Here is a 22,539-nt window from a genome sequence, read left to right on the forward strand (position 1 = left end):
CTTCTTGACACTACATATATATGCGGAGGATGGTTCATCAACCCTCGCAAGTGTGCTGTTTCATCACAGTTTCCACCATTTCCCTCGATTCCGTATGATTTCGTATGCGCGCGCCGTGCGCGTCCTTCCCGCGAAAATGGTTCCCCGAATAGCTTCTCGAAATCTGTCGATTTTTTTCTTCACAGTCTACCATTTTTTATTTCCAAATGAGAGAGCAAATGTATTGCCGAGCAATTATAATCTTTTGCGCTTTTCTTTGCGCAACGATATCCGAGCAAGTATCGTCACATCTTGGATTTCAACAGATTCGGCAGAGTCACATTTTTTTTTTTTTTTAATGTCTAGCGATATTGCAAGTCCCCGTAGAAATTGCCAACGTGTCGGCTAGCGTGCGACGCATCGGCGTGCTTTGAAGTTCATCGTTTCGATGGTTCTTGTTTTCGTGAATTTCCGGCTGAGCGAAAATGTTTCATCGGGGCGCCGGATCGCCACCGCCGTCGCACCGGTTGCGCCAACAAAAGCGCGGAAAACGGTTTCAATTCGGAGTGTGCCTGACGCGCGCGGACGACACATTGTTTGGACACTATTATCGTTGTTACATCCATCGGTTTTTTGCAGTTACCTACATGCCGGCGAGTGATCGAGAGGATCTGTCTCGTGACAGAAAACTCTTCAGTTCCAAATATAGACAGATGGCCCGTTTTATCATCTATATAGTATGGTTTGTTTAATTAAATATTACATTTTGAAGGGATAAATCGATTAAAATAAACTCTCCTTTTTTTTTTTTTTTTTTTTTTAATTTTGGACGCCGTGCGAATGACAGGAATTAAATATTAACTACATTACTAAATATTATTAACATTAATAATAAACGGTAATCTTGATTGACTTTATCGACTTTGGTAACATCTAGTAACAATCTCGATTTAGTATAATAATCCTGATGCGCTACTGAGTGTTAAATAGCTCTCTCTCTCTCTCTCTCTCTCTCTCTCTCTCTCTCTCTCTCTCTCTCTCTCTCTCTCTCTCTCTCTCTCTCTCTCTCTCTCTCTCTCTCTCTCTCTCTCTCTCCTCTCTCTCTCTCTCTCTCTCTCTCTCTCTCTCTCTCCAGTCATATTGCTATCATTCACATTGCGTTAATCGAGCAGGCGACAACGATAGTCGGCTTTATATCATCACGTTATTACCTCCCAAATCGTAATCGTAACAAGTATTGGAACGTTATTCCATACGAGAGTAATTTACCTTGACATCGTATCGTATGTTGTGATGAAATTCGCGTCGAGAATGTGTTTAATGTCAGTAGCGTCGCACGATTGTCGTATTTTGATGATTAGTATACGCGTGTAATTAACCAAGTTGTCGCGAGTGTTACGAAGAAGCGAGAAAATAGGAAGAGGCTCGGAAACGTCGGAGCAACTGTGAGCAATAACAAATAATTTATTGTTTATTATTTTTGAGATAAATTAATTGTTTTCAACAACACGTTATCGCTATGTGGTACAGTAGAATAAATACATGTAAAATATGAGATACTCAGGATATTTAATAAAATATTTATGATTATTTCGAATATTTATATAAAAATTAATTTTTTTGGCAATTGTATATTTTTTTATCAAATATTTGATGAAAATGAATAAAGAATTTAATGTTCACAGTAATTATTTTTCAGATATTAATTATGTAACTGCTATAATTTGGTTATTTTGTTTGTATTTTACAGATCCATCGAGCACCATTCGCAATTTTGTTCATCGTTGCTCTTCATCGCTACATATTGGTGAGTGTTAAATTAATTATTTCTGGTTTATATATATAATTGTTTTGACATTATCAATTGAATAACATAATGTGAAAGTTGAGATAACTTTCTGGCGAAAAAAAATAATTCTCTTCAAAATAATCGTTTCGAGATAAGTTGAAATTTTACATCAAATTATTAACCATAATCATTAAACATAATAAAATGGTTTAAGAATTGTAACGTAGTATGAGATAATTTACTATACATACAAGCACGAGTATAAATTTATATCGAGAGTATTCCGCCGTTCTCGTTTGTGAAACGAGGTCGATCGAGCTTTCTGGTTGTGGAAGAAAGTGCGGGGGAAATAGGGAACGCCGCCAATGGTGTTACAACGACGGCGACAAGTTGTGTTACGAAAGGCATGAACAAACGACGACGTGTTTGTTTGTCGCTAAAAAGCGTTAAAAGTCCTGTGTACGCGCGACGGCCTCAAATCGAAACAAACGGGAGCGGAAATGTAGGCGCTTCAGATTCCTGGAGAAGTCGCTTTTGAGGACGCGTCCTTCGCACACACGTTGTAGGCGACGATAACTCGCCGCGGTCTAAGAGAGACGTCGTTTATAAGCACGGAAATGGAACGCGAGAGAAACGGAACGTCGATGTCTGAGTGGAGGAAGAGGCGCGTTTGCTCGCGAAAAAAGCCACCGCGGAAACAACGGAGATACCGGCCTTAAACGTACAATCGCGTGCGCGTTCTATATTCGCGCACGAGTCTGTCTATTCATCCGTGAAACGTCGTTTCTCATCGCGGCTTGGCCGCGAAAGAATTCGCCGCGAAGGCGAACACCGGACGCCGCGGCACGAGAACGCGGTATTGTCTCGGAAGCGTCGGGAAAAACGCGGTCTCGTTCGCACGAATCTCGTTCATTGTGCCGTGAACATCGTCGTGCATGCAAAGAGGCGAAAAACTCACGACGAAGAAAATGTTCATCATTATTTTCCTCCGTAATGATGAGCTTTGTGTACACAAGAAATATGAGATATATAAAAAATTTGAATCGGAGACTATGTTATGATGAAATTCAAATAGATTGATTTAAATAATGTGTTGTAAATTTGGGACATTTATTTTTCCATCTATCACTTTGGATCGTTTTTAATTATGAAGAAATTTGATCGTTATTTTTAATACTTACAATTTTCGTACAAAGAAAGTTGCAGCAGATTTCTTTGAATCATCTATCTTTTTTTCTTTTATTACAGTTAATTATTCATATTTCTCGGCATATAATAAAACTTTTATTGCAGTTTCTTAGCAAGAAATAAACTTAGCAATTATCTTTTTTACCTCTTGTGCATGTGACAGTGCATACAGAGCTTCCGTCGGTTTTTAGGGCGTACATCTGATGTATCCCGGCGAACATTCGGAAACGTAGGTTTGCATTGGGTGCAATGCAAATTTCGCGATGCTATTAGTGCGGGCTGTCAGTTAGGTAATTATTACGCGTGCGTTGTAATTTCAAATGCGATTGTACAGTAGCGTCGTAAATTTCAGCGACGACCATTAATAGTCGATTCGAAATGCGAATTTGAGTCTAGAGCTGCGCTGATGAACCCTAGTTGTTAATTACTCATTTCGGATTTCAAAACTGTCGATAGAAGTGACAGCTGCTGTTGCTCTACTCGAATTTCAATGTGAGAATACAATTTTGTATTTCCTTTTGATTGTGTGTGTGCTAAAATGAAACTGTGGGATATAATTTGCCTGGTAGGAAAATTGCAATTTATTGTGTATATCCATGTAGAAAATAAAGTTAAACTTCATATATAGATTTGCAACTGAACGAAATTCACAATTCACAATAATACGCAAATCAATTCGGATTGTTGCTATTAATCTTATATTTAGCGAACGCTATTCAATCTTTCGTACAGTACCGATGAAATCGTAACAATGTACGGCGATTATTAAAATTTAACAACAGCAATATCATAATTCTAATCGATCACCGATTACGCGGTATTAACTTTAATCGCCCTGTTATGTTCATATTGAATTAACTAATTATAATATATTTAAACAAAGGTGATAATTAAGATAAATATTATTACATTTACGTTATCTCTTTTGTATTCAATATAGCTTAAAGATACGATTTATTCGATCCAAGATAAAACAGATGTATAATAAAAAATATAGCGCAATGTTTGGCAGAAGATTATGAGATTTTGCTCCCGTCGCGGCAATAAAATAAAAGTGAACGATGAATCGAGCAAGATTGAAGGGCTATGAACTCAACGATGGAGAGAGCATATTGGCGCTCCCTGTGCGCGCGCACATTTTGGCCGATGGAATTTTCTCGTTTTTCTCTTAATACTCTTTTTTTCTTTACCGGCCACGTTCATTCCCTCCCCTCGAGCCGACGTATCGACGCCCGAACCGACAATCGATCATACGTCGACGTTCGTCACGCGATTCCACCACCGGCCGAAAACTATCGCAGTCATTAATCTGCCCGATCCTTTCGGCCCTCTCGTATCGCTGTCGATCAAAGGATACGAATTGTCTCTGGCTTTCCAGCCAATAGCTTGGTCAGGTATTTCAATCTTATTTGTAAAAATCGCATATACATGTATATCATTATTAATCCATTATGATTCCATCAGTCATTTAGATATGGTGACTTGACTTAATCGACCGATTTTACGGTATTCACATTCCTATTCTTATATTTTTAAAGTAATATTGTGCGGATGGCTAGTTGATATGCTTTCTTATGAGTCATCTAATGGAATGAGTTTTAATTTATTTCGCAATTGTTTCGCTAATAATAATCGCAGGAAAAATTTGGACTAATGTATTACTAATCAATATATTTATAAGAATTGTGTATGAAATATTTAGTTTTAGAATATTTCAATGGGATTTATTTATTATGAAAAGATGCAAATTTATAGGATTATCGTAAATTGTTATTAATTTTTAGCACTTAAAATATTTTTACTTGATAGTTTTCTTGAACATTAGCAATTAATATTTAAACATATAAGTATTATAAGAGAAATATTCAGTATTTAATACGTTCGGCAATTCGCAGCCGGCTGCTATGAATTTTCCATCCGATCTTTCAGGAATACAAGCGAATACAGACGTCTGACTTGCACCGCAGTAGTGCAGTCCGAAACTTATCAGACATTCAGACTTCGTTCTTCGTAGAACAGCATGCTTTTAATATTTAACCTATGATACTTCGCGAATAGCTATATGACACCTGATACCAACTTGGCATATCGCATTCTTCATATTACATATGTTCCTTTATTTTTGACGGAAATAACGGTGAAAAAAACGGAAATAAAAAATTTAATGTTATATGTCAATTTAAATAATCAGTAGAATAAGTTAGATTATTTTGGAAGATATATCTGCAAAATTTTGTTAAAATTCATAGAATTAATTATTAATTATTAAATGTTTTTAATAATTTAAATACATTTTTATAAAAATTATTTTTACAAAATTAATATAAGTAGGAACTTCTTATATAAAATTTTTATTATAAATTATAAACTTTAATGTTATACAGTTTATAAAGATAATACATCAAGTAATTGGATAAATTTTAAATCTTAGTCGAAAGTGGAAAAGAAAATTAATTCTGCGAAACTTATGCAAAATTAGTTCTTATTTTCGCCAAATAGGAAATATTACTTTTGAGATGTGTTATACTGCGCGACACCATTGCCAGATTAAACGTCTGAGTTCTTCGCCACGGGATCTCACGAGCAAACACTAGTAACTAGCTTCTTGAAGAAACAACTCTATCGTAAAACACTAAGCAAACTTTCGAACGGCGGTTTGACGCCATCAGAGACGTCACCTCCGACCTGATGTGAAAAACTGTTGAATATTGAAGGCGTTGCGCTATATTTTATATTATACGTACGCATATGAGTCATTGCTCGTTATTCTCAATCAATCTTTAATAATAGAAAATTAATATCGAATTTGTTAAGTCTTAGATGTAGTTAGTGAAAAAAGTGATTTATTCAACAAATCGTTCAATAGTTTAGCGAAGTGTATATAAAGATTAAATTTAAACTATCAAAAATCTTATTTCATATTTCCAATATTTTTATTTGTTATATTTATCAAATAGCAAAAAAAAGTATTATTTGCTTCGTTTAAGAAACGAAAGTAAAAAATAATTTCTTGAAAATTTGGAAAAAAATTAGAGTGATAATTTTTTTAATGAAGCAATTAGGAGCGTTCGCTAATCAAGCCAAATACTTGTTCGGGTCGATCGGCGGATGATTGCCATCCGTACTTTCGCGATAACGACGACGATCAAGCCGCGCGAGCAAAAAATTGCGATTTAATTGAGTACCGGCGGTCGCCGAAAAAAAGAGCCCGCGCGATATAGGACAGTTCGTTATGGAATTAAATACTTCCGGTCGAGAGGTTGACGGCCGAAAGAGGGGTCGAGGGATTTTTCGCTCGCATAAAAGGCTAAACCCTCCCGTGCCGGTAGTTTTTCGCCGGTAACATATCGCCGCTACGAGTCGAGTTTATCGAACCGCCACAGCGGGTGTGATTAAATTTAAATTTTTTTGTCCCTTTTTCTCTCTTTTCCTCTCTCTCTCTCTTTCTCTTTCTCTCTTTCTCTCCTGTCGAAGCGAGATTAGTAATAACAAAGTGCACATGTATTTTGTGCGCGGTCCGCTTCTCGTCACGAGCGGCAGCTTAAAACATATTACGGTCATGCAACCGTCTTGAGTGAAGAGGTGGGGGCGATACCTCATCGGTGTTTTGCCGATGAAAATGTAATTTTTTTGATTAAACCGTCGGCGGGCGCGCTGATTTGCCTTCACGACGTCTTCGGTGGAAGACGAATGACCGATCGCGATGCACGAAGCTCGGCCTAATGATGCATGCACTGCATGCTGCACGATACCCTTGGCGGAGGTGTACATTTACGTGATACGCGAGATCAACAACATATTTCCATTCCTGAAAATATTAGCAAATGGTAATGCGCCGTCGGAAACATTATTTTACACCTACAGGGGTGACTTTATATATCGCAGTAATATATAAACTTTAACTTTCCCGTGTTCGCGCAGAAGTTATTGTAATATTCTACACTACAGATTATTTTCATTCACGCTAAATGATTTATTATCTACGAAAATGTTATTTTTTCTTCGCGAAACATTACAATTTCTCTTGTGACGATTATAATCGTTAGCGGGAAAAATATATTTTGTGAAGGTGGTGGAGTTTCGGAGGTTAAAATTTATAATTAATCTTGATAGCGTCTCTTACTTTCCGCTGCCGAAAATTGAGCGCAGTCTGCGTGATGAACGCGGTGCTTTGCTCTGACACAAGCCATCTTATCAACGAAGTATTCAAAACTAACAAAGTAGATGCGCCGCGAGACAGGCAATGTACACACGCATAGACGGGAGAAGAACATCGTCGTAAGTGAGGATACAGATATAGCCGCGCTGGTTAGGTGTGCATCGGAACGCGTTTTCGTAACGGTAACTTGGAGAACGGCACCTGAGGGCGCAATCTTCTCTTTGCCTTACGTCGCAGCATCGTGCCGAGAAGATCCAACCGCGCAAAAAGCCTGAGTAACCGCCATCGTCGTAATACCGCGATATGTTGCAACTGCATCCCGCTCGGTTCGCTTCCGGTTTGTATCCGTCGATTGTATTCGGAATCGTCATATACGTGAATGAAACCGTGTATGGCCCTTCGAGTCAGGTACACCTGTTGTCCCGCATTGCCCCTTGAAAGCGAAGCAAACGCGCTGTTTCACCAGTTTTTCCAATTTGTAATCTTAGTGAAGACATCTTATTTCTTCCAACGAGTGCTATTGAAGAGAAATGGTTGAATTGAATGGAATTGTGAATATTCACTGCATATTTGCTTCAAAAATATTGATACTCAAGTGGAATTTTGAACGAAAACGTGTAAATTCAATCGCGTAAATTTTTTTCGCACGATAACGCTTGAATCTTGAGTAAGCGAGAATGATTTCGAAGGATTTCGCGTAATTTTTTGACGATGAGTGACATAACGCGATGCATTGATCTCAAAACACAAAAGCGGATTTCTCTCAAATACGCGAGAGAGCGAAACATTCGCCTTGATTGGATAGTTACACGATTCGATAACGTTGTACTACCGTTTTCAGCAGATTACGACGGGCGCGTTTGCAAATCCGAAATCAAATCGAAGAAATACCCGGTAGAAAAGCGAAATACCGGTGGTGGCGCGTTATCCGAGGTCCGATATGCGAGCGATTTCGCTTGTTAAAAGTTTCAAATATCGTGCCGATTAAAGCCAGTTTCAGGTCTATTTGCGGGTTGATTGCGGGATTAATTTTAATCATTAAGAGGCTTATGGCGTGCGCGTGCGATAGTTGTTCTACACTTGAATAGGTTTTTTACTAATTTCACAGAACAGATATTATTTTCGACTTAACGTCGGACTATCTACCGACCATGTTCCATGATGTTTCGTTTCAGTGCGAGATAAATTTACGTGTATATATTCTGTAATAATTGATTTTGATGCAAATTTTATTTACTAAAAAAATGTACTGGTTTTAAAAAATAAATTATTAGACATTTGATTTTAAGACAATGAAAAATATGTGAAACTCTTAACAATTTTTTACTTTTTGGTTAAATTCTTTAGAAATTTTTTCTCCCGAATTATTGAAATATAATACTTGATTCGAAAGGATTAAATTTAACGTCATTCGTATAATGAAGATCGAATTCTGTCGTTAATATTGATGGGCATCTCTGTACGTGGCGTTCGTTTGACACGTAGCCGAAGGGAGCCATTAGCTCCTGTCTAACATCAGGAATGATCTATCATGCTAACCCGCGGCGATGTTGTCGAAATTTGTCGGTCCGAGTAGCCAGCCGGAGCTTCAATCAGCACGATTGATGATAACGAGCATAACGAGATTATTTTCGACGGCGGTCTATTTAATCACACACCAGAGACGCAAAATGCCTTACTTATGGCGCGCTTTCGGATTTTCGCCAACACTTTGTACAATTGCAGGAATTTATTCGGATTCATATGCGCGCTTCAGAGTCGGAACAAAGCTTTTGAAAATTCTAATTTACATTTATATATCCTATTCATACATAAGAATTTTGATATGGTCTTCTGTTATCTATCGGAACGTGCCCGTCTGTCTGTTCGCTTAACTGTGTGCGCATGCTGCTGCTTCGGCTGCCATGGACATTTTTCAGTCTTTTATCGCGCGGACATATATTATGAATGATAAAGAGCTTAACACGGTGCTCATTATGGGCCCGTTGAAATAATCCCGACTGCGTCGTTTTTATCCGCTTTCTCTTTCTCTCCCTCTCTCTCGTCGGCAGCCACCGGCGACATTTTCGCGTCGGGGTATCGCCAGTATCGTTATTCACCGGTGTTAAACAGGGAAAATTTCAACAAAACTCCGCGCCGTTGTTTCCCCTCCCACGCGATATACAATGAATATCCGAGAGCGTTTATCCGGACTCGGCGGCGATCACGGAACAACCCCACATGGAAGTTCCGCGGAACTTTTAATCTATCCCATTCTGGAGCAGGAGAGATAGGTCGACTGCGAATCTGCGATACTGCAGAGAAGCACCTCGGTACTCCCTCTCTTTCGCGAGAGAGTATTTCGCGTATATAAATCGTTTAATCCCTTAAAAATACGATCCGACTTGTACACTGCGCACGATGTAACCACTCGATAGTGTACATTGTGTAAATCTGCGTAGTTCCATGCCATATTGATAGAAATGTCAACGACAAAAAATCCAGACACCTGCCATGTTTTTTCAGCTGGTTGTCGAACGTTAAAGCGCCGCCGTTAAAACGGAGGATGATAATCGAAATTACAAACAGATAGAAACAAATATTTTGCGAAGCGTATTTTTTTAACGGGATGTAAATCGCGAAAATGGTTGCTGCGACACATTTCGCGCAAGTATCTGTGCACATGCTCATTATTATTTTTGAACGTGTTCAATTTTTACAATAACTCTCTGCAGTTCTTGTTTAAAGCCGCAGCGGTTAGCCGAGTAACGAGCCGTGTAATGTCGATTAATCGCGTCTAGTGGTTCACCAAAACCAAAACGTCGATTTGCGGCGCGACTCGTCACCGGTTAAACACCGCGGAACTCCAAGACGGTTCGCGCGATGCATTCAACTCGATGCGCCAACTCGTTTTCGTGCTGTTGGTATTGTGCCACGTAATTAACTCTTAAATGTAATTCGTTGCGCACCATTTCCGATCTAACTATTTAAACTACTTCAGCTCGGTGCATTATTTAGTTATTCCATTATTTTATATTATTTAAAACTTGTAAATAATTTAACTGTATTTCGGAACGAATCTACGTGGTTCTTTTATTTCAGTTGAATTATTTTCAAATATGTATTTATCTATAATTTTATTTTATTTTTTTTTTAAACAAAAAGTTAAGTACAGAAGCACCGATAGAAGAAAATGGAGTATTTGTATTATTTGTTATAAACAAATATTAGATTATTCTAGGAATCATATATTACTACTTATAAATATTTAAAACATTAAAATTATGGAAAATACAGATAGTGCAAAATATATAGTATATTCTAGTATAGTATGTTTAAAACTAAGTATTTTAGGGATTAAAAAAAATAGAAAATACTTAATTTTTTGTGCAATGATCAAAAATAGATTAAAATTAAGCAGCTTAGAATTGGTCAGTGCTTCTTGAGCAACTGTATACGACGATGTCTGCTTTCAAAAAACGAGAAACTAGCAATTAAGTAGACAGAATGCGCACTCAGGAATTAATTGCGTTCGTAACTCGTTCGTTGAATTATATCGCGGTAGTTACGCGTGTCAACGTCGCGCAGGCTCGTGCAAACAGACACGAGAGATTCGATTCCGCGATTGGCTCGCGTATTGTTGCGCCGAGTTGTCCCATTTGCGTTTTGCGAAATATCGAATTTCGATCGGGCGTGTATCTTTCTTTATTGGCCATCACCGGTTCGCAAGTGACGTTCACCTCTCTTCGCTAGGAGTAATCGAGCGTGATTTTGCTCAATCGAGGAAAAATATTTGACAGAAGACGATGGTTCGATATACAGCGATGGTGCGCTCTATAACAAGGTATTTCGATATTTGTGAAACTTATTTTTACTTAATTTTCTTTTATTTATCAGAAGTTTGAGAGAGATTCGGTCGATCTAAATTTCTATATTTTCTAAAATTGATTGGACTGTATTTTATAAGAAATACAGTTTTTTCTTTTTTAAATCGCTAATGTAATAAATATTTAATGTTTTTTTTTTCAATATAAAAAACAAATAAAAGCAATTATCGAGAGCGATCATCACCATTGTTACGGTTTGTTATAATAACAGAAAAACTATTATTTTCTTCATATTTTCACTAAAGAAAAACGGACTCTAAATTTTTTCGCGGAATCTCTCCCTAAAATATCACCCTTGCGTTCCGGGACGCCCCGCATGCGAGAATGGTCGCAGCTCAATTCCGCGTGTGTGCCGTTCTGCGCTTTAATTCGTTTAATGGACACGTCCTTGTGTGCACGGTTGCTCCAGCCGGTTGAACGAGCATGCGAGAAGTTGGCGAGAGGGCGAGCGGTGCGGTGTGAAAAATAGTGGAAAATGAATTTTTGTCAAATAAACGTGTCGGAATATTTTGTTATCGCGAATGACGCACAGCACATAAAAACAAAAAAAAGGGGGAAAAAGGGGAAAAAAACCGGACAAAACTTGATCCCGGCGCGCGCCGTGAACGCGCGCGACTCTATAAAATATTCGCTCGGAAGCGTTTATTCGGGGATTTTTACGTTGCGCGTTTGCGCATGCATGCGTTTGCCCATGTATGCCTATATGTATGTGTGTAGGCGTCTCCAGTAGTTTTTTTCTCGTTGTATATTTTTCCCGCGGCGTTTATACAACAATCCTGTAAAATTTAGCATAATAGCCGAGCGACTGATGTATCGATCGTTGCTCTAAAGTAAGTTGAATCACAACACGACGACAATTGTTTACGATCGGATTTTGAGTCGCGCTGTTCTTTGTCTCTTTGAGACGGAAGTGGATTAACGCTGCTTTCTTTGTACAATCGGATAGGTAAAGCGAGAGCAAAATAAATCCTCCTTACGTGACCGTGTGCGGATTCGTAGCTCGCGGCGACAGGCAAAAGTCACTAACTCGAGTCGAAAGAAAGCGTAGACATAAAAATCCGAGACGAGCGGGAAAGGGTGGTGGGGTCGGGGGACGGGGTCAGAATCGCGCGGAATCTTCTGGTACCGGTCCAGGTCTGGAGGAATGAAATTGTGAAGTTTCAAAGCACCCTCGAAGCTTTAAGCACCGGCGAGGTTCTCCATGCTGCGCTTTACCGAGCGGAATTTTGCTCCCCTTCCGCCACCTCGCCCCCTCGCGCTCACCCCTTCTGGAAGGCTGTAGTTCTTTCCTCCCGGAAGAGGACGTACGTTTCCTCCCTTTGTTCGGTGCGGATTCCAGCTCGGTGGGAAAAAAAGAGGAAGTAAATTGAATAGATCTCGCAAGCCTTACAAGAAGTGCAGACGAGGCAGACGGAGCAAAGCTTGGACACACGCTAAAGATAAGCGAGGGATGAGAGAAAAAAAGGGAGAAAGAGAGTGCGGGTTACATTTCTCAGCGCTGAATACACTTTTAGAAAACCTTCGTTAACGGAAACGTCGGGATCGTTCGGAGATCTCTTCGTTTTCTTGCGCGACGCGGAGATCTCGTAATGACGCAATCGCACCATTTCTCGCGAGCACTTTTTCGCGGGATGTTTGCAGAAAACCCAGGACATCTTGCGTATACGCGTATGTAGCTGTGACGTTTCGCATTTTTTTCACCCCATATTTACGTGTCAACAATGCAGCATGAAACGTCCGACGCGCGCGATATGCAAATGCATCCTTGCACAAAGGGCGACTCGAGCACGTCGGAAGTACGGTGAATGGTGCATTTCCTGAATTTTATCATCGCGTGCGAATTGGTTGAGCTTGATGGAGAAAATAAATCGAGATGGACGAGCGGCTTGTAATGTAATAATTATATATCGCCTGTATATTTGTACTGCCCAAAAACGAAAAAAAATAAGTTCGCGGATTGTTAAAATAGCAGCGCTTTGTGTGTTTTCTCGATGAGAACCGACGCTATAGTGCTGTGCATGAAAATTTCACTACGTCGTCTAGAAGAAATAGTCGAGGTCGTGCAGCTGAATTTCTTCGCGTTTGCAGTTTACATTGTAGTGCTTTGCGTTCTTTTTCAATGCGCGGAAGCATGAGCGAGCGAGGCGGTCATTAAATCTTTATAGAGAAGCATATATATCGCGTGTTCGTCCAGCAGATAGTTGCAGATAAGATCAGCGTTCAGTTTCCGGACGATACTAGGGAGTTATCCTCTTCTTCTTGACTCCGTCTAACAGGACGCGAGTAGGTATTCTCACAAAGAGGATTTCGTTGCTGGAAGAGTAACGACAAAGAGTTTCAAAGAGAAAAGTTTTCGTAACTCGCGGGAGAGGTGCAACCAGCCTTCCGTATGCAGCTGTACGTTCAATACAGCTCTCTTCTCTCTCCAACTTTCTTTCTCCCGACGTGCGCGCAGCGCAACGTTTCATCATTCCATATTACGATGAATTATTTTCTGACGTCCACAATTTCGTTGTACATCATTGGCGAGTTTCCATTTTAATAGATTCTGTCGGTGCGGGACAAGTTTTCACGCACAAAATATTCCCCAGTAACACGGCTTGCGAAAACAATCTCTGTTAACCGAAGAATTTTCCCGAACCGCTTTGCATTTACATCGCGCGACGTATAAAAAAAATATATCCTGTTGTTACTTTTATTTCGAAGCAAAAATATCCCCATGTGAATGATGTAGCACGCGGCAGGTCGCTCGCATAAATATGTATTTTTTAGTTTTAATCCCGAAAAAATATTCCGTGTAACAACGTTTACACGCCTGCAGAAAAATGGAGTCTGGATCGACAGTGTTTTCCCGAGCAATTTTTAGACATAATACGTCATGTTATTTCATGCAGAAGGGGTATTTTATCTTTGAAGATTAAAGAAAAGCGTCGATTTTCAACAAATGAAAAGTTGACATAAAATAAACCTATAACTTACATTCTTAAAATTATTTCATGAAATCAGTAATATTGCAGGATACAATGTAGCGTTGTGAAAATACAAATGCCAGCGATACAAACATTTCTAATACTTTTGATAAACGTAATAAATATACATATTTTTTTAAGTAAATAATATTCAGAAAAAAGTACATTTTTATTGTTGCTATTTACGTTTCTTTTTTCCGTTAGATTTTTATAACTGCTTTCAGCATATAAATTGAAATATCGTTCTCCCGATATTTCAATTTATATAAGAAAGAATATTTTATATATTGTATTTTCCGTGTTCTCCGAAATTTTACTATCGAGAAACGTCTTTAACGAGGCGAAACGTGATATGAGATTCGTGAGCGTAAAAGCTACTGTCGGCGTGTTTGGGATGCTAAGAAGAGTCGATTCGATTTGGATTATTTCCCGGACATCCGTGCATGCGTGCGCGACCGACCGGTATCGCGCGGGCAAGCGGGTAAGATTCAATAAGACCAGGTAGATATTGCTGACCCGAACTTACGTTGTCGAGCGGTTCTGAGCGGAATTCGAAATTCGCCCTCACGGGGCGATACTCGCCCCGCTTCTCCCTTCCGTCTTTTTTCCTTTACCGTGCTATTTCTCACGAAGCGTGCTCCCGTTCTTTCTCCCGGCCGGCGTGTTGCCGGTGAAAAGTGAGAGACAGCTTCGACAGTTGGAGAAACGGCGCGATAATGCGCGGCGTTTTATTCGCCGTGAATAGAAAGACCCGGATATTAGCGACGTTTCGTTATACCGTGAAATGGAACGAACCGCATCGTGCTGTGGCGACGAATGAGGTCGGAATAATTTATAGTTACAGTATGTTAAATATTGATCTCTCGTTTGTCTTTCGTTAATCCCGATTACATTTGTGTACAGAAAATATTTTAAAAATAATTAGAAATCAAATTGTTTCTCTACATTGGTTTATGTATGTGCATTTATTTTTACTTTGGTTTTATTTAAATATCTTGCAACTATTAAGATTTCTGTTCGGAGATTCGAGAGAGAGAGGGGAGTTTATTGTTTGGAAAAGTGAAGGAAACCAGTGTATTTCCGAATCGTGTTCGTGTAGTAACTTTGGCATTTTATTGTTACACGAGCAAAAGTGTTTTGTGTCGAGTGGACCGCTATATTCCGGCGCAAAATCGTGCAACGTGGAAGTGCGTAAAAGCAAAGCGAGTGCGTCCATCGTTTGTTTCGTTGCTTTTTGTTACCGATTACACGGAATTCTACGGCACGCGAAATTCTCTATGGATACTCGTACGCCCGCGAAAGAGCCGCGATGCTCTTTCTATCCATGGCCGCGATTTTGACGGGAAAGTCGAAGAGAGATGGAGAGAGCGTTGAAAGCGTTGCAATAAACACGGTGCAACAACGAAATCGCTCGGTGTTTCCCGGAGCGATGACTTTTAGTTCTATGGCTTGCTCGTGGCCGTTGTCGGCGTTGTCGTTTACACGGCGCGCGAATGGAAAGAGGAAAACGAAGTTAAGTACCGACGCGAGGAATTTATAAATAAATTAAAAAGTTTGCACCACGCCGCGTCTCGAAAATACGTCGTTTTCCTATCATTCACCGTCTGCTGCGGATCGGAAGTTTTGTTAATAAGCAACCATGAGATGGATTAATTCCTTCTTAAAGCTCTCGCTTTACCTATTCGCAAATAAGCAAGATTCGTTTTCGAGATATCATTTCTGATGAATCTCGACGACGAAATTTTCATCGTTGACTGTACGTCGGAAACCACTGTATTTTCGCTTCACAAGAGCAGTATACAGCATTTTTTCTTTTGACATTTCTTCATCTTGAATTCTCTATCACAAGCTTTTCTATTTTTCCTTTCTGTGCCCGTGCGTAGTTTAATTATGGTTTAAAAAAATATAAGACGGAGAGCACAATAACTGTGATTACAGTGTTCTACTAAGCAGGTATAATAAGGACAAATTGCAGATGAAAGAGAAAGAAAGAAAATTATAAAAAATTTATAAAAAATATATATATTTGACAAATAATATTAATGTATTTAGGTAAATAACTGCGGTTGAAGGATTTAAAAATGATATAAAATTAAAAATGTTATTTAAATAACAGTTCTCTAAACATTAAGTAAATAACTTGGTAAACAAAAAACATAATATGTAATTTTAGGTTACTTATGACAAAATTAAGGTGGTAAGCTAATTTAATTTAACTTTTTTTAATCCAGTAAAAAATTTACATTTCTCAGGATAATAATTCCATTCGTCGCGTATATGCAAAGACTAACTCCATTTTCATGAGCTTCAAAATTATGCATGATGCTCTACACAGGCAAGGAATACAAAAAAAAAAAAAAACTCGCGCAAACTAAATATATATCGCAGTAAAAACAACGTCATTATTTAATTACACATAGAATTATCCTGCAATTATCCTGAAACCATCTAAATTAGTTATCTCGGTTTGAGTAGAACAGTGCCCGTCTTCCTTTGTAGGAGGATCCCGTCTTAGACACTTCGGAATTGAATATTTCTCGGAAGCTAATGAACCGGGAGTGCAGTCATTGGTAATTTACGCGCGGCGTGCAGGTGCAATCCGTAGAAGGCGGACGCGCGCAATGTGATATGTATATATGTATACTATATACTATTCCGCCGGCAGTTCTGATGACGACGGGGCGGCTGCACGCTTTCTCGCGCGGCAAACAGACCCTATCTATTCATCGGGTCGGTTCCATTGTCGAGATTCTGGGCCGCGGGAAATTCCCCGCACAGCGAACGGCTGGTGTGTCGCCTGCCTGCTCTCCTGCAGGCTAAATCGCACGTAGGCGTGTAAACGTTCCTTGTACCCTGCACCGTATGCCGCAGTACCATCGCCCAACACACCACTGCTGGACGCCATTGAATTTCACCATCGCGCCATTTGTGTGTAATATGCATGCGTGATGTGTGCATGTGCTTGTGCTGCAGTAAAATATAATAAAATAATATTTTCGCATGCGCGCGCGCGCGCTTTCTCTCGCACAATATCGTCGCTACGTGCGCACACATCCTGATAGGGAAACGAGATTACCTCTTAAACGTATGGGTTTGCTTTCCCTTATAAATATATATAGGTCGCGCTATGTTTAAATCTACAATTTCAGAGTTAAATACAGCTGAGCATATGAGTAAGTAAACAAGAGATATGCAATATGAGTGGTATTTTGAGCGTAGAAAAATGACGAAAGGAATATCTTCCTTGTTGAGAGATAAGCCTTATGCAGATATATTATGGGTCCTGTGAGCGCAGTTTCAAGAGCATATCCTATAATACACGAAATGGCTACTATTGTTGAACATCTGAGAGCTTTGGTGATTATATACTCGACGGACTCGAACGGTAGTTTGAAACTTCGAAATTTGTATCGTGAAGATTCATAAATCCCTCCTCCCTTCTATCAGAGAAACACCATAAAGGTCATTAGAATATAGGGTCGCTATGGGAGATGTTTTTGCTACGTAGTTGAATTTCTCACAGATGTAATATTCTGCGTGAGGATCTTCTGTAAATTATGAACAACAGCACTGTTTCGTTACTACGTACTAATTATATTGATATTTGCTAAGCCAATTAATTCGATTCTTAACTGAATTATTAAAAATTAGCAAAGCTAGCACATATTTTTTGCGATACGCGTTGGTGCGGTGACAAATCGCGCGCGAAATTGTAGAGTGACATATTCGCAGAGATATTTCTCGCCTTGTATCTCTGCGCATAGAGATCGTCGAGTTGTTATACTTCGCACTTACTATACACGCTAACCTTTGCGCGGATGAACGCACAGAGTTCTCTCTGCTCGGCGTTGCCTTCATTTGTATGTTTCTGCGCGACACGTTTCTCCACCCGTAGAGACAATGTGCCCGAGGTGCCTTGAGGATCGGCCTCACGCTTCCCCTTTCCTCTCTCTCTTTCTTTCCCTCTCTGTGTATCCTCCAGTGGTCTCCGCGTTCAGGTAACCGTGCATAACGCGCCTGCTGTTGCAGTCGCCTCCTCGGAACTCACGCGAGACTCGTGCAAGTAGTATAGCAGTAGCGCGCGCGATACACTCGGTCCGTCTGCCGCATCCTTTTCCACTTCGGTCCGGTTTGTTTATTCAGCACGCTCAAGCGAGCCTCACATAGAATTGTGCATCACGGTCGCTGGCTTTACTTTCCACTTTGATGCATTTTCTTTGCAAAACAATGCTACGAACGACAGTTTTCTACGATATTTGAGACGCACCAACTGGACGATTCCTTCGTCGTCTTTTTCGCGACGAGGAACATACGGCACACAAATTTAAATACAGATCAGTATTCTTTTATTCAGCTTAGATCTCACAAGGCAAAGACCTATTTCTTAATTTATAAATTTGCATTTAGATTGCAACCGATTTTTTATTCCAAATTATCTGTTTCATTATTTATTTAAATTCTATTTTAAGATGCAGTTACTATTCATAATATGTTCAAGGTTTAATTAATATCAAAGAGGCTATATAAATATATAAGTGTATTTCTTCCACGAAATGGACAAATATTATTTAGAGAATTAAATTGTTCCAAAAAAAATGTTTAATTTTGACACTTATAGGTTTTCTTGACGTCAAAATATTACTCAATGTGTTTTAGTGATGATGCTTTTCATTTGACTTATAGCTAACGAGAAGTCGCTTTGGATTTCTAAAAAAATGCTAAAAAAAGGAATGTGATGGTTCTAGGATAGCGGCGAAGGAGGAGAGGAGTGTTAAAAGTTTGGTGCGCTTCTCTGTTAGAAACTAGGGGTTGAATCGGCCCGTGGAACGTTGCTTAAGCGATTCCATCGATCCTCTTAATTAATTCTGCAAGAACAGTGAGTCGTATATCCGTGACACAAGTCCCCCGACCTTCTGGCGCGCCACTATGCGACCCTCTCTCTCTCGCGAGACACAATAGCACGAAAGACGAGGCAGCGACGGGCACTATCGCTCTTCTCTCGCAGCATCCGCGCGAAGCTCGCCGACACAACGAAGAAGGGCTTACCTTCCCGCCGTAATTGCTTCCATCTCGTCATACTGCCTCGTGCCCCGCTAGTCCTGGCTCTCCTAATTGTCTCTGTTTTTCCTCTCTGCACCTTCGAGAGAGAATATTAAACGTGCTCGGCAAAGTGTCCGGCGTTCTCGTCCTACGCGGCCTTTATCGCTATCTGTCGAATTATTTTTGATCATTCTTGTCGTTAGTGCGCGCGACCGGCATCGTAATTTCTTATAAATAATGCATATTTCGTTAATTCAAATAGTGCTAGATATTGCCTAATGTGTTTCTTTCGTCCTCTCTGTTTTCGCGGTGTATTTTTTTCTAAAATAATTCCTTTCTTATTTCTACAATATGTAAATGTGTTAATTATATAATCGAAATGCTAAAATTAGGTGTTGAGCTATTATTAATTTTTTTGCAACTTTGCCGTATTTACTATAGAATATTATATATATTTTTAAATTTTAGACACAATAAATTGTATTATGTATTATTGATTCATTTTTTGGGACGAGTAAAAAAAATTTTTTAATTTTACGATATGTATTGTAAATTGATCATATATTTTTTGAAAATTTTTATGAGAAGTAATTCAATTTTTTGAAATTTTATCTCGCGCGCAAATGTTATTATTCTTTCTCTTTGCATAGTATGATATTCGTTTATAAAACATAAATTATATAAACTTTTATGCTTTATATATAATCAGAATAATCAGAATAAAAAATGTGAATGTACCATATGTTCTTTTCCAGAAATGTAAAAAGAGTAATTGAATTTATGTCAGGAAAGGAAGGAGAGGAAGAGATTTGCTGGTGTTCGGCCAGCGAATAATATAACACAATCAGCATAATACGTGAGCGCAAATGTAAATCTACATTGATATAATACCCGTCTGTTATTAAAACGAAATTATGGCACACCATAGCGATACTAGGAGCGTATTCTCGCGTTAAATAATTTGATTTCTAAATATAGAATACGATTCTCTTTTTATCTTCAGTTTCCTTATTCTTGTATACTCAAATTTTGCACATGATATATTATTTCACTGCGAAACCATCTCGCTTCGTAGTTTTTTGTTATTTACGAGAAACATTACAAGCAATATCGTTTTTATTAACCTCTCGCGCGCGACTTGTTATTAAATTAGCATAACGTTCTTTACACAAAATCATTTGTATATAATAAATTCACCGACCCCTTCTCTTGATTTTCAATGCTTCTTTCACTTGAAGTATTCATTCTCGCGTGTATTCGCGGAATTAAAAACTGCGTTTTTTCTTTTCGATTTTCTATCCCCTCGGCACTTTCCTCGGGGATATAATATCAAAACTGTTTCGGTTTCGTATCGTTTCGTAACTTGAAAAAAAAAAAAAAAAAAAAAAAAAAAAAAAATTAAAAGCTACACGTTTATTTTTTACGCGTTTATTAAATATATATTTTGCCATCGAAATGGAAGGGAAAAAGAACACACATCAGCGTAGATAGATTTTCATAATTTCTATGTCATGCACCATAACAGAAAATTTTTTATGCTTTTTGGATATATTAGAAGAGATATTCTTATGTATGAACAGTATAAAGAACACTTTCTGCGTGGATGCATGATATTTAAGTCGTTAAGTGTGTTCCGATGTTCACATTCTCTTCTTCCGTAAATAACAAGGGGGTTACTAACGGAAGGTGGATTTCTGTTCGTGCTTTCGGTTCAGCACTTTGCAGACCCTGAAAAAACGAGAGAGAGGAAAAAAAGAGAGAGAGAGATAGAGCTACGCGCTTCGATATTGGCGGCCAGGCGAGCGTATTAATTCCCCTCCCCTCCCAATGAGTGGAAGGCTCGATTGTGGTAACAGATTGTGGTAAACTTTATAAGCCTAGAGTTACTCGAAAGTGCGCTCGCGGTGTCGGTCCGCTAGACTGCAATAACATTTACCACAAACTTTTACTACAGCTCAAATGTTCCTGCCCTACTCTTCCGCGCCGCGCTGGGGTATTCTCGGGCGGGCGGCACTACGGTTCTAACAATTGCCGCTGTAGCTACAATGGCACGCTTTACTGCCGCGCGGTGGCGTAACTTGATACAATAATGCGCGTTCCGCGTCGTTTACCCGGAAAGAGTTGACTTACGCGATGGAGAGGAGGGAGGCACGGCCTCTGACACCTCTCGGATCGATAGGCATATCGTCTCGAGAGATGAACTGCACGTGTTCCATTTCGATTGCATTTGAATCATTCTTAAGTGAGACAATAAATAAAATAAAATCCGGTTAAAATGTCTATATGTAAGATCGATTAGATTAATTGTAAATGAAAGTACTGTAATAAAGTAACTAAAGTAAAGTAAAGTAAATGAAAGTACTGTAGCAAAGTAACTAAAATTTAAACTAGAACCTCTAGATTTTTAAAATAGTTTTCGAGATTAAAAATTTTTAATTAGTACGGTAATAGAATTCTTTTATATTTAAAAAAGAAAAGAAATTGTACTATTGTTTTTTTCAAGAACGTATACTCATATATGAAACTTACACACAGATACACACTAATTCTGATTTTATTTTATAGAATAGCACACTACATATTTAACTCAATATGGCTAAATCTAATTAATTGTTAAAAAAATATTTCTCTGAAAATTTTATTGTCGGCACAGAAATTCCAAACTAACGAAATAATTTGTTTGTGAATTTGGAATAGAAATGCACAATGTGCGGTAAAATAGAAAATATTTTTTAACAACATATCTCGTTTGAAACAAATTATTTAACCGTAATAATTTTCATTTAATCAATTAAAAGCGTATTTTTTTCTACTTTTACATTTCCGAAAAATTAAATTTATATGATTCATTAGTTGTGAGACATAAATAAAGAAAAAAATGCACATATAAAAAAAACGCGATTTTCAAAAACAAATCTCTGTTGATTTGAAAATCATTTACTTTGAGGACAATTAAATTTCATGTAAAAAGTTTGTACCATATCACTTACATAAATCGCATTTTTCAAACGCAAGATTTATTAACCTGTACTTATAGCAAAAAAAAGGGTTTTACGAACTGTAGCCGTGTATACCTCGTTGCTATGTTATACTTTTAGTCTACTAGCTTAATACTTTACTATACAAAAAGCATTATAGTTTATTTCCCCCTCACGTCACTCGCTAACATATGATTTTCTACTCGTTCACAAGAGGGATAATTTGTAAATAACGTCTCTCACGCGATTTAATAATTTCTCTCATGCAAGCTGCACGGAACTTATAAGAAATATCATAAAGGAGTAAAGAAATGAGAGAAATGAGAAATTCACTCATATTTTGACAAAATCGAGTTATGAGTTAAAAATGTTTCTTTGCCTTCTAGTTTGCATCTATAAAAGTTAACAAACTCTGAATGCATTAACTGTATGCATATATAATAAAGATGCAATTTATGCAAATGTTAAATGAGCGGAGAAACTTTTATCTTTTCGGTAAAAATTTTTTAATAAATTTTTTTAAAGAGCCTTCTCATTTGTCTGATTCAACTTTTTCCTTTGGCTCAAAAAC

At 38.5% G+C, this 22,539-nt stretch overlaps 1 protein-coding gene and 1 long non-coding RNA gene across 3 annotated transcripts in view; one reads left to right on the top strand and one right to left on the bottom strand.

Annotated features, from left to right (window-relative positions):
* Positions 1 to 22,539, top strand: part of LOC105668497 (uncharacterized) — a 238,541-nt gene that overhangs the window by 71,631 nt on the left and 144,371 nt on the right. The window contains exon 4 of the long non-coding RNA XR_001100114.2: positions 1,730 to 1,786. This is a non-coding gene — a long non-coding RNA (uncharacterized lncRNA). The remainder of the gene's footprint in view (positions 1 to 1,729; positions 1,787 to 22,539) is intronic.
* The window catches only part of vn (membrane-bound neuregulin protein vein), a 309,296-nt gene that overhangs the window by 70,415 nt on the left and 216,342 nt on the right, over positions 1 to 22,539 (bottom strand). The window lies entirely within an intron of this gene.

Source organism: Linepithema humile, chromosome 7, assembly GCF_040581485.1.
Source record: "Linepithema humile isolate Giens D197 chromosome 7, Lhum_UNIL_v1.0, whole genome shotgun sequence".
Classification (NCBI taxonomy): domain Eukaryota; kingdom Metazoa; phylum Arthropoda; class Insecta; order Hymenoptera; family Formicidae; genus Linepithema; species Linepithema humile.